General features: G+C 41.1%; 1 protein-coding gene across 4 annotated transcripts in view; it reads left to right on the forward strand.

Moving 5' to 3' along the window:
* FBLN2 (fibulin 2) overlaps nt 1–16,876 on the forward strand; it is a 220,999-nt gene that overhangs the window by 7,407 nt on the left and 196,716 nt on the right. The window contains exons 1-2 of one of the 4 annotated variants that reach the window (XM_068253139.1): nt 4,038–4,076; nt 7,150–7,183. The exons of 2 other annotated variants lie outside the window; for them this stretch is intronic. The gene's annotated coding sequence lies outside the window, so the exon portion shown is untranslated. Of the gene's footprint in view, nt 1–4,037; nt 4,077–7,149; nt 7,184–16,876 lie in introns of those variants that run through there. One more of the 4 variants, XM_068253138.1, reaches the window with a different exon arrangement.

The raw sequence follows: 16,876 nt of genomic DNA on the forward strand, positions 1-16,876 counted from the left end.
CAGCTCCTTCAGCAGGGAGGCTGGGCGGTGAACTCCGGCTGGCCTGTTGCACTTTTCCATGTTTAGCTCATGCTGTCGTTGGCGCTCCCGTTCTCGTTCTGCAGCAGCAGCAGCAGCGGCTTGCCGCTCCCGTTCCTCTCGTTTTTCCATGTACTGCATGTACTTGTCCAGGTCAGTGTCCATCAGCTTTTGTAATGCCTGCTGCATTAGCGGGTCAGCTCCCATGGACAGTCCAGTACTGGCCGGTTCCGGGCGAGTAATGTCAGAAACTCTGGGATTGGGGTCCATACTGACAGTCTCTGGCGTAACTGTTGCAACAGGGCCCGCAGGATGCTCAACCTCTGTACGCCTAAGATCTTCAGCCTCTGGTTCCCCTTGATTGTCAGATGGGCTGGTATCCACCTCAGAGGACACTCCCGGCTCCCGCAGTTGCTGGGCATCCCATCTGGACAAGTCTGCCATCAGGTCCCGTTTTGTCTTGCGGAGGATGCCAATGCCCCTCTCTTCGCAAAGATTTTCCAGGTCTGCTAGGCACATGTTCTGGTAGTTCCCGGACATTTCCATGCCAAATAAAATAAAACTTTTGGGGAGGGGTACTGGCTACACAGTCTCTGTATATATAAAAAATATATTGCCTTCCAGCTACACCAACGAATTAGTTCGTTTCTCGATAGCGCTAGCGCTATCGCAGATACTTTCAGCACAACACAGGTCCCACTGCTGCCTAACACTGTCACAGGAGCCCTCAGTGGCTGACCGCACTTAGCCTTCTAAACGGTGCCAGCGCACAGATCGTGCGAACTCTGGTCGCAGTCAATGCGCAGGAACCGTTAAGAATTAGCCGCAGACAACTCAGAAGGGAGCCTGTGAGACACGGGTGATTACAACGTCACCTACTGGTTCAGAGTAAACTGCCACCACCGCGGTTACTATGGGACCGTGGGGCCCACTAACTGACTGACTAATCCTGCGAATAAAACGGTTAAACACACGATATTCTGTCTAGCCAACAACAAACAAACAGTAGCGTATCTTCAGAGACCCGGGATCATTTCTGTGTGTGCTGATAAGCAGGGTAGCGGAAAGTGAATGACTTGGAGAAAGTCGTTTATTCACGCAATATAAATAATTAATATATACAGACAATTATGAAAATCAACAATTATGAAAACAGCAATAGCCAGTATGAAAAATAAAAGAAGGGAGAAAAATACTTAGTTCTGGAAAGATGTCCTTATTGTGGGAAGAATCATAAAGTCCTTGGTTTCAAAGTCCAGAGTTCAGAGTTCAGACCAGGTGGATGCCAGCATATCCTCAAGCTGGCATCTGATGAGTGCAAGATGGTTCAGTGTGGAGGACAAAAGCCCGCCTGCTGGCTCTGTGCTTTTGATGAAGCTGGTTTGGGGGTGTGGCAATGCCGGCCCCCCTCTGAACTACCAGCAAATGACAGTTCATTCCCTCTCAGAGATTTTAGAGCTAAACTTATGAATTGCTGTAACTCCTGAACCATACACGTTACATTTAGGGGGGTAACAGCTTCATACTTGGAGGAAAATACAGATTAATATGATACCTGACATGGCTAGTGCATCAGATCAGGGTCCTGAGTAGATTCATACCTGGGTGGTAGGGGCCCCGGGCCCCTCTCGACTGGTATCAAGAGATCCAGCATGACCCTACGGATCCAATGATACCGCTCTCATAACCACCCTATTTATTGTATTCTGTAAATGGGCAAAAGATTATATTGTACATTCATTTCTTCCTGCTAAGGCTGGAGTCAGCCTGACTGGAGTCCAGCTGTGTCTGCTTCTTGTCTATGAAGGCCCTGTTGGCTCCTTCAATTAACATCTGAATGTGAAATCTGCTTAGACAACTCTGAGTTTACACCTCTGGCTTGATCAGCAGTCACAGGGCCAGTCTTCCTGCCAGCTGCTTGTCACCTTATACCTGATGGATGGGCCATCAGCACAGCTTGAAGCCAGGGACTCTCTGGGCCCAGGCTCATTAGCATATCAAAAGAGCCAACCAGCATTTGGAATGGTGCTCTCTTTGCTAAGAAAAGGACTGCAGACCTCCTACACAATAAATCCAGATTGTACCGATTTGAAGCGCAATCGACGCAGGAATCGAGTGCGATCGTTCTTTTCTTCACGGGCGATTCCAGGACGCGCCTGCGTCCCCGCAATCGTCCGTGACACCAACGTTGGCCCCTTTTTTCTCCCGAACTGTGCCAGCCCCAGTGTACAGATGTGGACTTAGTATTAAGTAGGTAGCCCCCTTTCCCAGGATAGATAGACAGAATTGCCCCCAGTATTAGGCAGGCAGCCCTCCCTGAAGGTCCCAGCACAGAGACGAGAGGTGAAAAGCACTTCTACAGCTCCACTCGTGACTCTGCATATGGCTGAGCTAGGGGGTCCACTGGGAGGGGGAATGTATGGGCACACCCTCAGGTGTCCCCAGAGACTGGTGCCTCCTCTGCCTCGGCTCAGCCCTGTACCCAACAGCTCATTTTATTCTCACTACTGGAAGTTTCCAACGCTTGGTTTGGTGACCTGTTCACAAAATAATCTTTACCGCTGCATGAAATGTGTCTCCCCAAGGATGGTTATCTGATCATTTTCTATAAGGACATTTATCTTCCTCCATCAACTGACCTGGGGAGAAAAACAAGAATGATGAAAAATGCATTTCAGTGTGAAATCATAAATACAACAAACAATCCCACCAGCTGCACTGAGATTTAAGCTGTTTGGACATCAGCTCCACTCCAGTAACAGGTGCAGAAAGAGGATTCTGGGAAATCCCAACCAGGAAACAGAGCATAGGTGCCATGGCTTTAGAGAAGAGAGGTTTTTAATTTTTGGCAGAAAAGCATAGCTAGCTACAAGTTAAAGTGGACATATTAAATCATAAAATTACAGGTAAATAAAAATGATGCATGTGATATCATGTATTTCTTTATTTAGGACAAGGCTGTCTAGGCTGGCAGTGCTTGTAAACTGATGCAGCAATCTGACTTAGCTGCAGAGTGAGTTCCTACTTGCTTATAGACTGTAGCGGCTGGAAAACCATTATTACCATATATGACTGTGGATAAGTAATATTTTGAATGTAAAGTGGTTGTGGTAGGAAGGGTAGGCCTATACACAAATGATATACCGTGGATGACATGTTCATGGGGCTGCATATGCAAAGTGGACTGCTGAGTGTGCTTCAGCATTTATAGCTCCTTGCTCTGCTTTGCATCCTTTAGTGTCCCCGGCAGATTTCTGAACTGGCCACTAGAGCTCCGGGCTCAATACGGTCACATGACAGTGCACCCGGAGCTCTAGTGGCCAATTCAGAAGCTGCATGGGAAACTATAGGAAGCAAGTTGGACCAAGGACATGTATCTATACATGCTGAAGCATATTACTCATCTGCCTTCAGAATCCATAGATCTAGATAAGGGGTGTCAAACTCAATCACGTAAGGGGCCAAAAAGTAAAAGTAGTCTAAGTGGCGGGCTAAATTGAGACGCCTGTGCAGGACAGGTGGAGTGCGCTGAGTAGTGAGTTTTGTGGTGCCTGGTGCTGTTCTTTAATTCCACGTCAAGGTGGTTGGAAAATCAGGAAAGAGAGAGCACTCAGAACTTCAATAAAGAAATGGGGCCAGCTGGCCACAGAATGATCTCACCTTTAGTTGTTGCTGCCATGTGGGTGTATTCTGATTTAAGGAAAAGATGACAGAAAACCATCGTAACAGAATTCATCCTTCTAGGCCTGACTCACAATCTAATTATTAAGATCTTTCTCTTTACTTTTTTCTTCCCCATCTACCTGATGACATTTGTCATGATTGTTCTCATTATCACTTTAGCCACCACTGACCTAAATCTTCACACTCCAATGTATTTCTTCCTTGGAAATTTGGTCTTCATGGACTTGTCCTACCCAACTGTCACCACACCAAGGCTGCTCAAATACCTTTTCCCGCACAAACCATCAATAAGCTTTGCTGCTTGTATCACTCAGATCTTTTCTTTACCTTGACAGTGGCGAGGTGTTCCTGCTATCTGTGATGTCCTACGACAGGTATGTTGCAATCTGTTACCCCCTACACTATAGCAAAATCATGTAAGACAACATTGTTTCCAGATATGCGGGTGTATTTGAGCTTTGGTTTTCTGTATTTTTTGTTGCACACCCTTTGTCTTTTACGGTTGACCTTCTGTGGTCCAGATACAATAAATAATTTCTTTTGTGATGTTTCACAGTTGTACCAAATATCTTGCACTGATCCATTCATTAACCTTGTGATTGTCTTCACAGTTGGATCAGGATGTTCATCAGTTTGCTTCTTGACATTTTTTCCCTATATTCATATTTTCAGTACAGTACTTCAATTAAAAGGTCAAAAGCAAAAGGCTTTTTCCACCTGTATTTCTCACCTCACTGTGGTCTGTATTTTTTATGCCTCACGTGTTTTCATTTACCTTATTCCTGCAAGAGGTTATCTTTTCACTTTTGCTCAAATAGTATCTGTAATCTACTCAGTGATAAACTCCTTTACTGAACCCTTTCATCTACAGCCTGCAAAACAAAGTCCTAAATGTTGCTATATGGAGAGTTTTGAATCACCAAAAACTTTAATAAGTCTTTGAATTAATATCTTATGTCTGACTGCCATACAATGTTCTTAAAAAAAATGAGGCAAGAAATTTTGAGTCAGAATGACATCCATTTATTGGCTAACTTTATGGTATTCAAAGAGTATGTGTTTTTTTTATTTTATTTATTATTATTTATTTATAGACTCTAACTCTAATTCCTTTTTACTTGGAAAACACAACTTATATACATGTGGAGAAGACATCAGAATGGCCAAATGGATTTTCTTGCTAATATATATTAACCATTTCAGCCCGCGGGGATTTTTCACCTTATGCATCAAAGCAATTTTCACCTCCCATTCATTCACTAATAACTTTATCACTACTTATCACAATTTATTGATCTATATCTTGTTTTTTCCGCCACTAATTAGGCTTTCTTTGGGTGGTACATTTTGCTAAGAATTATGTTTTTATAAATGCATTTTAACAGGATTAATAAGAAAAAATGGAAAAAATTCATTATTTCTCAGTTTTCGGCCATTACAGCTTTAAAATAATCCACGCTACCATAATTAAAACCTATGTATTTTATTTGCCCGTTTGTCTCGGTTATGACACCATTTAAATTTTGTCCCTATCACAATGTATGGTGCCAATATTTTATTTGGAAATAAAGGTGCATTTTTTCAGTTTTAGGTCCATCACTATTTACAAGCTTATAATTAAAAAAAAAATCGTAGTATACCCCCTTCAAATGCCTATTTAAAAAGTTAAGACCCTTAGGTAACTATTTATATCTTTTTTTTTTTTTTTTTTTTTTTTTAATTGTAATTTTTTTTCCATTAAACATTTTATTTGGGTAATATTTTGGTGTGGGAAATAAACAGATAATTTTTAATGTTATTATATGTGTAAATTGTAATGTAAAAAATATGTAGATGTATTTTTACTATTTGGCCACAAGATGGCCACCTTTAATTTTTTTTTTCTCCCTCCTTGTGCTTCTCGCTAAGCGGAAGTACAATGAGAGATGCGGAAATTTTTCCGGGCAGAAAGACTGAAGTCTTGTCTCTTCGGTTTTTCTGCGGGGGTCACGGATCGGTGATCGGGAACCATGTTCCCGTTCACTGATTCCAGGGCTACCAGGGGACACCACGGGGGCAGGGCACCGCAGCAGAGCAGCCGCCCGGACGTAAGCTTCATGTCCGGGCTGCAGAAATAGTTAATGTCATTGAGAAGTAGAAAATACAACTGGACATCAAAGTGTGCATGAATAATGTCTGCTAATTCCTAAAATATTATGTTATTCACTGCAAATAGATACTATTTTTTTTCTTTTATCTGTTCATCTCTGTTTTGGAAATTTTACATTTTTGTGTGAAGTCTAAACTGAGCCTCAGTTCAAAAAAAGGATGCGTGGGTGAGAGCGAAATTCAGTTTCGCCTGAAGCAAAATCATGCCTAGAGGCGGTGCAACTTGGCCTTAGGTCAAATGGAGAATGGCCTAAGGTAGAGCATATGCTTGTCAGAAAAAGTGAGTTTTGAGGGAGCGTTTAAAGATATCAAAGGTTGGAGAGTGACGGATGTGTTCTGGAATGGCATTCAAGAGGATGGGTGAAGCATGTGCGAAATCTTGTACACTTGAATGGGAGGAGGTCATTCTAGGACAAAAGGAGGAGGACAAAAGAAGATCATGTGCAAATCTGATGTATATGTCTTTTTAGTGTATGAAATGCTTAGTTACTTTATAACTAAGCATTTACTATTTTGACCATAGTGCCCCTTTAGTGAATTGCAGAAAGTTGGTCACTAGCATTATTAAAGTTGCATATTTTCAAAAGTTTTCAAAATCTAAAGAAACGTTTTATTGTTGGCACTGAAACCTGAAAGCTGAACTTTAGTTCATTATCCAACTCTCAGGTGAAATACAAAACTTTTAAGATTAACAGTAAACATCTATTAATACATCTACTTACACTTGTGAGCACAGGAAAATAAACCAATGCCCAAGGACACAATGTAATCAGTTTTTAGTTTTGCCAACAGTAGTACAGTCAAATAAAAGTTTTAATTGCTTTTCTAAAACTTTATTCCTCTGATGATACTGGTGTGCTGTGCTCAGCTTAGTACCTGGAGAGTTCCTGGCTGTGGATAAATATGGCTCTTTGAAGAGTTTATTTTGCTTATTTTTCCCGGCTTATAATAAAGAAGACTTTAAGCAAAAGATGGCAGAAAACCAAACCATCATAACTGAATTTATCCTTGTAGGCCTGACCCGCAATCCAATTATTAAGATCATTCTATTTTCATTCTTCCTCCCCATCTACCTGATGACGCTTCTCATAAATGTTCTCATTATCACTTTGGCCATCATTGATTTGAATCTTCACACTCCAATGTATTTCTTCCTTGGAAATTTGGCCTTTATGGACTTGTCCTACTCAACTGTCACCACACCAAGGCTGCTCACAGACCTCCTCTCACACAAACCAACAATAAGCTTTGCTGCTTGTATCACTCAAATCTTCTTTTTTCTGTACCTTGCCACTACAGAGCTGTTCCTGTTGGCTGTGATGTCCTATGACAGGTATGTTGCAATTTGTTACCCATTGCACTATAGCAAAATCATGTCTAGACAACTCTGTTTACAGTTATCAGGGCTGTTTTGGGCGTTTGGTTTGCTGTATTCTTTGCTTCACACCCTTTGTCTACTACGGTTGACCTTCTGTGGTCCAAATACAATTCATAATTTCTTCTGTGATCTTCCACAATTGTACCAAATATCTTGCACAGACCCATTTATTAACCTTCTGTTTGTCTTCATATTTGGATTAGCATGTTCATTTGTTTTCTTCTCCATCACATTTTTTCCCTATATTCAAATTTTCAGTACAGTACTTAAAATCAAAGGCCAAAAGCACAAGGCTTTTTCCACCTGTATTTCCCACCTCACTGTGGTCTGTATTTTTTATGCCTCGATTATTTTCATTTACCTTGTTCCTGCAAGAAGTTATCTTTTCACTTTTGCTCAAATGGTGTCTGTAACCTACTCAGTGATAACCCCTTTGCTGAACCCTCTCATCTACAGCCTGCGCAACAAAGATCTAAATGCTGCTTTATGGAGAGTTTTGAATTACCAGTAACTTAAATAAGTCTTTGACTTAGGCTCATATGTCTGCCATACGATGTCTTTATCTTATAAAAAATCTTAAGGCAAGACATTTTGAGTCAGGACGATACCATTTTTTGGCTAACTTTAAGGGATACATAGTATGATTTTGTTTATATACCTTCTTCAGACTTTAATTGTCTTATACTTAGAAAGTGCACGACTTTTCTTGCTATATAAATAAATGTCATTGAGATGTATCAAATACGACTGGACGTCAAGGGGTGCATGAATTACGTCTGCTAATTCCTAAAATATTGTTAAATTACTTACTGCAAATAGATAACACGTGTGAATTTCTCACATGTTTCAAGATGTCTAAGCCTCGGGTTCACATAATCATATATGCTTAAGTATAAACCAAATTATTTTGCTCCTAAAAGAGCCCCCAGAGCAAAATCTCATTTTAAACTCAGGTCATACCTGGTGTTTAGAGGTCTTCCCTCTGCCTATACAGCGTGCCTGGTGTCTAGTGGTCCCCTCTTCACCCATACATTGAACCTGGTGTCCAGTAGTCTCTCCACCCATTGGGGGATAGGGAAACTGTATAGAGGATGGGGCACTACTAGACTCCAGGTAAAACTGTATGAGTGAGGAGGACCATTATAGACACCAGCTATGAGCTGTGTAGGGAAGGAGAGACAATACCAGGCATACTGTATGAGGGAGGGAGGGGGCGCATTAGATACCAGGTACACTGTATGGTGGAGAGAGAGGAGACCAGTAGACACCGGTAAATGGTGCTGCATGGAGGAGAGACCACTAGACACCAGGGAATGGTATATAGGGGCCACTAGACCACCAGTGAAGTGATATGGGGTGGGGATGTCAAAAGTAGTGGACTGTGTTTCTACCCTAGGTTTATGCTCAAGCCAAACAATTTTTCTTGTTTCTAAAACGGAAAAAAATAACGTTTATATCTGTATTGGTTTATATAAGAGTATATGTGGTACACACAAAAACGTTACATTTTCCTGCAATTGTGATCAATGAATAGGATAAACAAACATCTCAACAGATCTTATGTTATCTACAGTTCAGAACCCTTTTAGACTTGTGCATTTTCAATGCATCCGGTGTCTGTTACAAGAGCAGAATACAAAGTCCTGCGTCCTGCTTAGGGATGAGCACACATTATTTTTCATTGGAAATTCGAAAGTTGGAATTCTGACATCTAAATTCCGAGAGTCACACAGAACACTCATTGTTTTACTCATTTGCACTCATCATTTTATGTCATAACCAAAAGTACATTGGAGACTCTGGCCAATATTCAATTCACTTTTTCTCCTAAGTTTTCTCCTAGGTGTTATTTGCACACCTTATTAATAAAACGCCCTTTAAGCCACCAGTAAGCGAGAAAATACTGAGAATAATACTTTTTCATAAGCAAAGTGCTCAAAAGTTATCTCAAACAGAAGATTAAAAAATGTTCTACTAGGAGAAAAATTGGAAGAAAAAGTGCATTGAATAATTGCCTCTGTCTCATATAGTTGCCTTCATTTAACTTTATATAATTTTAACAAATATGAATGAAAGTATATTAGACACTCACTGTCCATTGTCCTGAGCAGTGGAGTGTTCCAGAACCAACAACGGAGAACTCAGCCAAATATAAATGGATGGACACAGCCGATCGCACATTGGATCTGCTTTTATTTGTCTATGTTGCTGCTTTTGTGTAGTGTGAACCCTGCCTGACCGGGCGTGGAAGGATAGTAAATCCAGGGTTCACCCAGAGAGATTATCCAAGGAAAGTAGCTAGCTATAACATTATCTCTGTTATCTCACCGAAAGAGACACATGTCCATTAAATTCAGGCAAATTCATGCAAGTATAAAAGATGGTGCTCCCTTTTTTTTTTTTTTTTATCCCTCATCTGCAAGTTTGAGCTACTTTATAAATATTTTTCCCACATCACTCTATCCCTTTGTGATTTAAGGTCGCCCTTTAATAGGAATGGTTGGAAATGTGGAAGTGCCCATTTCCGATTCTGTAGAAATACCGATTTTCAACTTTTCAGATTTTCGATAAGTATTTTATTAGTCAATTTTTGTATCAGAGAATGTAAAAATAAAAAAAAATGAAAAACAAAAATTGGGAAAACGGAAATTGTGATTTGTCTGAAATTAAAATTTTGTGGAAAAAGTCTGTATTCCATGATTGGTCCAATGCTTCCGAGTTCTGTGATTGGGCTAAAATTACAGAGTTGTGGTAAATCGCATTTCCGGTTTCCTGATTGCCAAATTCCGATTGGAAATTCCGCAAAGTCAACTAAAATTCTAACTGCCACATACAGTATATTTCCAGTAATTACTAGCAAATACTGTAGCAATACAAAGGCTTTTTTTTTTACCATCTTTTCATGTTCTATATGAAGAAAATGACATTTACAGAGAACAATTCTCACTGTGGGCATTACTTTGGAGGACTGTGTCCAGCACATCCAGCATACAGAAACAATCTTCACTGGCTCTAATGCTGGGTACACACGATATGATTTTCTGCTCAATTTTCCACCCAATTGTTTTTTCCACTCAATTCTCCATTCTGCACTCAATTCTCTTCTGCTCGTTTTTCTTATCTTTTTCCATTCACTTCTATGAGAAATCGAAAGCAGAATAAGGAAAATTGGAACGTATGGTGTGTACCCAGTATAATACTGTTACAGCAATCAAAGATTAGACAAGAGCCATGTCAGAGCAATATATAAATCAATAATAGAGGGAGCAGGGTGTGCTAAGGGCAATCTATGTAGCAATACAAAAAAACAAGAAAAGCATCCCTATATAAAACAACCCCACACTGCACCAAGATTATAACAGAATAATCAATAAATATTTATTTAAAATACAACCATAATTAATAAAAAATAATTAAAATCACCAAAAGGTGATCATCTGGGTGTTAACCAAGTATATCACAATAATCAATTATAAATACAATAATATTAATACATATCAAGTCAGCCTGATCCTCCAAAATATAAATATATACATGAGAGTGCAAATATAATCTTATAAGCCACAACAGGAATGAAAAAGTGCATTGGTGCTAGCAACATAAATGGAAAAAATACATGTAATGTAATAAATCGAGAAATTGGAGTGGGAGAAATAATCCCACTCACAGAGCTCCTATATTTACCTAAAGGATAAATAGGAACATCATACTAATACGGTGTTTGACCCCCTTTCACCTTCAGAACTGCCTTAATTCTACGTGGCATTGATTCAACAAGGTGCTGAAAGCATTCTTTAGAAATGTTTGCCCTTATTGATAGGATAGCATCTTGCAGTTGATGGAGATTTGTGGGATGCACATCCAGGGCACAAAGCTCCCAGTCCATCACATCCCAAACATGCTCTATTGGATTGAGATCTGGGGACTGTGGGGGTCATTTTAGTACAGTGAACTCATTGTCATGTTCAAGAAACCAATTTGAAATGATTCGAGCTTTGTAACATGGTGCATTATCCTGCTGGAAGTGGCCATCAGAGGATGGGTACATGGTGGTCATGAAGGGATGGACATGGTCAGAAACAATGCTCAGGTAGCCTGTGGCATTTAAACATTGCCCAATTGGCACTAAGGGGCCTAACGTGTGCCAAGAAAACTTCCCCCACACCATTACACCACCACCAGCCTGCACAGTGGTAACAAGGCATGATGGATCCATGTTCTAATTCTGTTTACGCCAAATTCTGACTATCGAGACTCATCAGACCAGGCAAAATTTTTCCATTCTTCAACTGTCCAATTTTGGTGAGCTCGTGTAAATTAGCCTCTTTTTCCTATTTGTAGTGGAGATGAGTGGTACCCGGTGGGGTCTTCTGCTGTTGTAGCCCATCCGCCTCAGGGTTGTGCGTGTTGTGGCTTCACAAATGCTTTGCTGCATACCTCGGTTGTAACGAGTGGTTATTTCAGTCAACATTGCTCTTCTATCAGCTTGAATCAGTCGGCCCATTCTCCTCTGACCTCTAGCATCAACAAGGCATTTTCGCCCACAGGTCTGCCACATACTGGATGTTTTTTCTTTTTCAAAGAATTCTTTGTAAACCCTAGAAATGGTTGTGCGTGAAAATCCCAGTAACTGAGCAGATTGTGAAATTCTCAGACCGGCACGTCTTGCACCAACAACCATGCCAAGCTCAAAATTGCTTCTTTTCCATTCTGACATTCAGTTTGGAGTTCAGGAGATTGTCTTGACCAGGATCACACCCCTAAATGCATTGAATGCAACTGCCATGTGATTGGTTAATTAGATAATTGCATTAATGAGAAATTGAACAGGTGATCCTAATAGTCCTTTAGGTGAGTGTATATAGCCAAAGAAAAAAGTGCTTATTGTGCTACCAGCAATATAAGAAGAGAACATCACTCAGAATTGGAAAATTGCTTCCGTGCTGAAGGAGTGTGCACCACGCGGACCACGTTCCCGTTTCCGTGGTCCTCTTGTAATGTCTCCAGTAATGTCCCTGACTTCTTTGCAGACAACCTCCTTCCACTAATTCAGCACACTGAAGATAGACTAATGTGCTGGACCATTCTTCCTCTCTCCCCTATTGGCAGAATAAATCTGATAAATAAAATTAAGATCTTTCCCACCTTATATGTGTTATGTAACTGCCCAATCTGGATTCCTAAAAGTTTCTTCACCCAACTGAACTATTTGCTGGTATAATAAAGTGCAGAGAATAAGCCTCAGGATACTACAATGGACAGAAGGAGGGTTGGCTTTCCTGTACCTTTATAAATATTTCATATCCAGTCAATTAGTAACAGCCAACTGGTGGTTAGAACTAGATATACGGTAACTATGGGGAATTTCTATACTATACTGGACCCTGTTATATGGATCTCCAAGGTTGTCAGCCTAGATGTTTGTATCATGCCAGGAATTTTTCTTAGCCACTTGATTTAGAAGTAGAGATGCACTGGACTAACAACAAGTTTGAGTCAAATAGTTTAGCTGACCCTTTACTGGTGGAATGTGACAAAGGCAAACTGTACCCTGATGACCTAAATGGTGGAGATTACGATGACTGGTAAATAGCCTACACTATATACAATGAAGGAGAGAAATTTGAAGTTGCTTACTACTTACATGAAACTTGACCATTTCTACTTGTGTTACCAAACGGGTTGCTGCTTATCCTTTCTCTTCATTCTTTTGTATATGAAGCAGGTTATTTGAGCATGCACTCACTGCCTCGCTACACGTGTCTGGTGCATGTCCTGCGCATCGGCATAGCCATAATGTTATTACGTCTATGTCTATAGGGTTCAGCAGGATTCTCAGTGTAGTCTGGGTGCCAGCAATAGCGGGATTTTCTAAGGCTGTGTTCGCACTAGAGCAGATGCAAAATGGACATGGTAAGCACATTCACTAAGCAGTTGTGCTTTGACCATTTTACATCCGTTATGCACCATCTGCTCCACGTCAACCCTCCGTCCGAAAGCGATCATCTGTCCTGCCGCCAAACGCCACCAATTGGTCCGTCTATATGCAGCCCGTAGGCCTCCATAGGCTGCATCGGCCAATTCTCCCTAGCAACAGGGAGAATTTTCATTGGTCCACCAATGAGAATTCTCTTTGTTAATGAGAATTCCAATTGGTCTTTTGCAGCCCACTGGGGACCCCCATGCTACTGTGGCGTAGCCAGGTGCAGATGCAGACGCATTTGCCTGCCCGGGATTTTCGCGAACTGCACTGAACGGACGTTCACTGTTCGCTTACCATTTCCATTTTGCATCCGCTCTAGTGGGAACACAGCCTTAATGTGCATATTTAATTATCTTAGAAGATAACTTTTACACCTATTTCTTTAAAAAAAATGATTTGCACTAACATTTACACACATTTAGAGTGACAAGTATTTATAACTTAGAAGCCATTCAATGTCCATCCTCTCTCTAGTGGGAACAGAACCTAAAGCCCCATCTACACAATGGGACATTGCAGCGATCCGGCGGCTCGATTAGCCGCCGGATCGCCTCTTCCGCGTGCCTGCCGCGTGTGCGCCGGCATCAATACCCGCTCGATTCCCGCTCGTCCCCGCCCCGCGCCGCGACGCGACGCTTATCTTCTGCTCGATTCCCTGCCATTGTCCCCTAGCGGGGAGCGAGCAGGGAATCGGCGGAAGCAAGATCCGTCCTGTCGGATCTTATCAATCGAGCCGCATCAGCGGCTCGATTGATAAGGAGCATCGCGGCCGCATCTACGCGTGTAGATGCGGCTTAACAAAAACATGAATAAATGTGTGTATTGTAAGCTTTGAAGATAAGTCTCTGGGCAATTTTTCCTCTGTATACAATTTTTTTTTCCCTCAGAGGCATCCAGGCTTTCTGGAGCCTCATTAAGACATATCAGGGAAATTTGATCATCTTAATTATTATTGTTCAGTATACAGTACATACAGAAATAGATGGGCAAGCACAGAGAAAAAATTCTCAATGGGCTTTTATTCATTCTGTGGTGCAAACTACCATTGAATACAACTTCCATAACAACATATCTTGTCTCTTGTAACCTTAACCACTTAAGCCTATCTGGACGAGTATTTTTGTCTAGATAGGCGCAGCTAAAGGAAAACTGGACGAGTATTCTCGTCCAGTTTGCAAACAGCGGTACCTGTGGGGTGCGCGGGGTCGTGGTAGTTTTCCATGTCCATTCATAAGAATGTTAAGGTTTTTTTTTTTACTTCATTAACGTTAAAACACTTGCTTGTAAGCCAAGGAGTGTTTATCGTCTTCTAGTGGCAAAAAGTGAAATTACCCTGCACAGATTTTGTATAAATAAAAAAAAAAAAAAAAACAGTAAATACTCTCATGGCATGCAAATAAAAAAAAAAGATGAGTCCATAAGGCAACTATTTATGGATTATTTTTTGTTGTTTGTTATTCGTTCGTATTTTATTCTGTATTTTAAATTGTTTGCTCGTTAACTGGAGGAGGGGGCTTTGGAAGTGATTTAATTATATTCATTTTAGTAGATAAGGGTTTACAATTGATGGGACAAAATAAAAAGCAGAGAAAAAATATACCTTTAATTCCAAATAATATATTGTCGCCATACATTGTACTAGAAACATAATTTAAATGTTGTGAAATCTGGGACTAATGGGCAAATGGGTGTGTTTTATTTATAGTAGCATTGCTTATTTTAACCACTTGAGGACCACAGTCTTTTCGCCCCTTAAAGAGAGTCTGAAGTGAGAATAAATCTCGCTTCAGACCTCATAGTTAGCAGGGGCATGTGTGCCCCTGCTAAAACGCCGCTATCCCGCGGCTTAACGGGGGTCCCTTCACCCCCAAATCCCCTCCGTACAGCGGGGGAGCGCTTCCGCATTGGGGCAGGGCTAACCGCCGCAGCCCTGCCCCACGCGCCTCTCTCAGACGCGTATCTCCGCCTCTCCCCCGCCCCTCTCAGTCTTCCTTCACTGAGAGGGGCGGGGGAGAGGCGGCGATGCGCGTCTGATAGACGCGACTGGAGGCAGGGCTGCAGCCGTTAGCCCTGCCTCCAGGAAGAGAAAATTTTACGACCAACTTGCGACTAAATCTTGCGGGGGTGGGTTTGGGGGTGAAGGGACCCCCGTTAAGCCGCGGGATAGCGGCGTTTTAGCAGGGGCACACATGCCCCTGCTAACTATGAGCTCTGAAGCGAGATTTATTCTCGTTTCAGAGTCTCTTTAAGGACCAGAGACTTTTTTTTCCATTCAGACCACTGCAGCTTTCACGGTTTATTGCTCGGTCATACAACCTACCACCTAAATGAATTTTACCTCCTTTTCTTGTCACTAATACAGCTTTCTTTTGGTGCTATTTGATTGCTGCTGCGAGTTTTAGTTTTTATTATATTCATCAAAAAAGACATGAATTTTGTCAAAAAAAGACTTTTTTAACTTTCTGTGCTGACATTTTTCAAATAAAGTAAAATTTCCTATACATTTGAGCGCGAAAGTTATTGTGCTACATGTCTTTGATTAAAAAAAAACATTCAGTGTATATTTATTGGATTGGGTAAAAGTTATAGCGTTTACAAACTATGGTGCCAAAAGTGAATTTTCCCATTTTGAAGCATTTCCGACTTTTCTGCCCACCTGTCATGTTTCATGAGGTGCTAAAATTCCAGGATAGTATAAATGCCGCCCAAATGACCCCATTTTGGAAAGAAGACATCCAAAAGTATTCACTGAGAGGCATGGTGAGTTCATAGAAGATTTTATTTTTTGTCACAAGTTAGCGGAAAATTACACTTTGAGACGAAAAAAAAAAGTTTCCATTTCTTCTAACTTTTGGGGGGTGCCTAATTGTAAGCACCCCTGTAAAGCCTAAAGATGCTCAATGGACTTTGGGCCCCTTAGCGCAGTTAGGCTGCCAAAAAGTGCCACACATGTGGTATTGCAGTACTCAGGAGAAGAAGTATAATGTGTTTTGGGGTGTATTTTTACACATACCGATGCTGAGTGGGAGAAATATCTCCGTAAATGACAATTTTTTGATTTTTTTTTACACACAATTGTCTATTTACAGAGATATTTCTCCCACTCAGCATGGGTATGTGTAAAAATACACCCCAAAACACATTATACTACTTCTCCTGAGTACGGCGATACCACATGTGTGGCACTTTTTTGCACCCTTACTGCACTAAGGGGCCCAAAGTCCAATGAGTACCTTTAGGATTTCACAGGTCATTTTGCGACATTTGGTTTCAAGACTACTCCTCACGGTTTAGGGCCCCTAAAATGCCAGGGCAGTATAGGAACCCCACAAATGACCCCATTTTAGAAAGAAGACACCCCAAGGTATTCCGTTAGGAGTATGGTGAGTTCATAAAAGATTTTTTTTTTTTTGTCACAAGTTAGCGGAAATTGATTTTGATTGTTTTTTTTTTCACAAAGTGTCATTTTCCGCTAACTTGTGACAAAAAATAAAATCTTCTATGAACTCGCCATACTCCTAACGAAATACCTTTGGGTGTCTTCTTTCTAAAATGGGGTCAATTGTGGGGTTCCTATACTGCCCTGGCATTTTAGGGGCCCTAAACCGTGAGGAGTAGTCTTGAAACCAAATGTCGCAAATTGACCTGTAAAATCCTAAAGGTAC

Source organism: Hyperolius riggenbachi, chromosome 9, assembly GCF_040937935.1.
Source record: "Hyperolius riggenbachi isolate aHypRig1 chromosome 9, aHypRig1.pri, whole genome shotgun sequence".
Lineage (NCBI taxonomy): Eukaryota > Metazoa > Chordata > Amphibia > Anura > Hyperoliidae > Hyperolius > Hyperolius riggenbachi.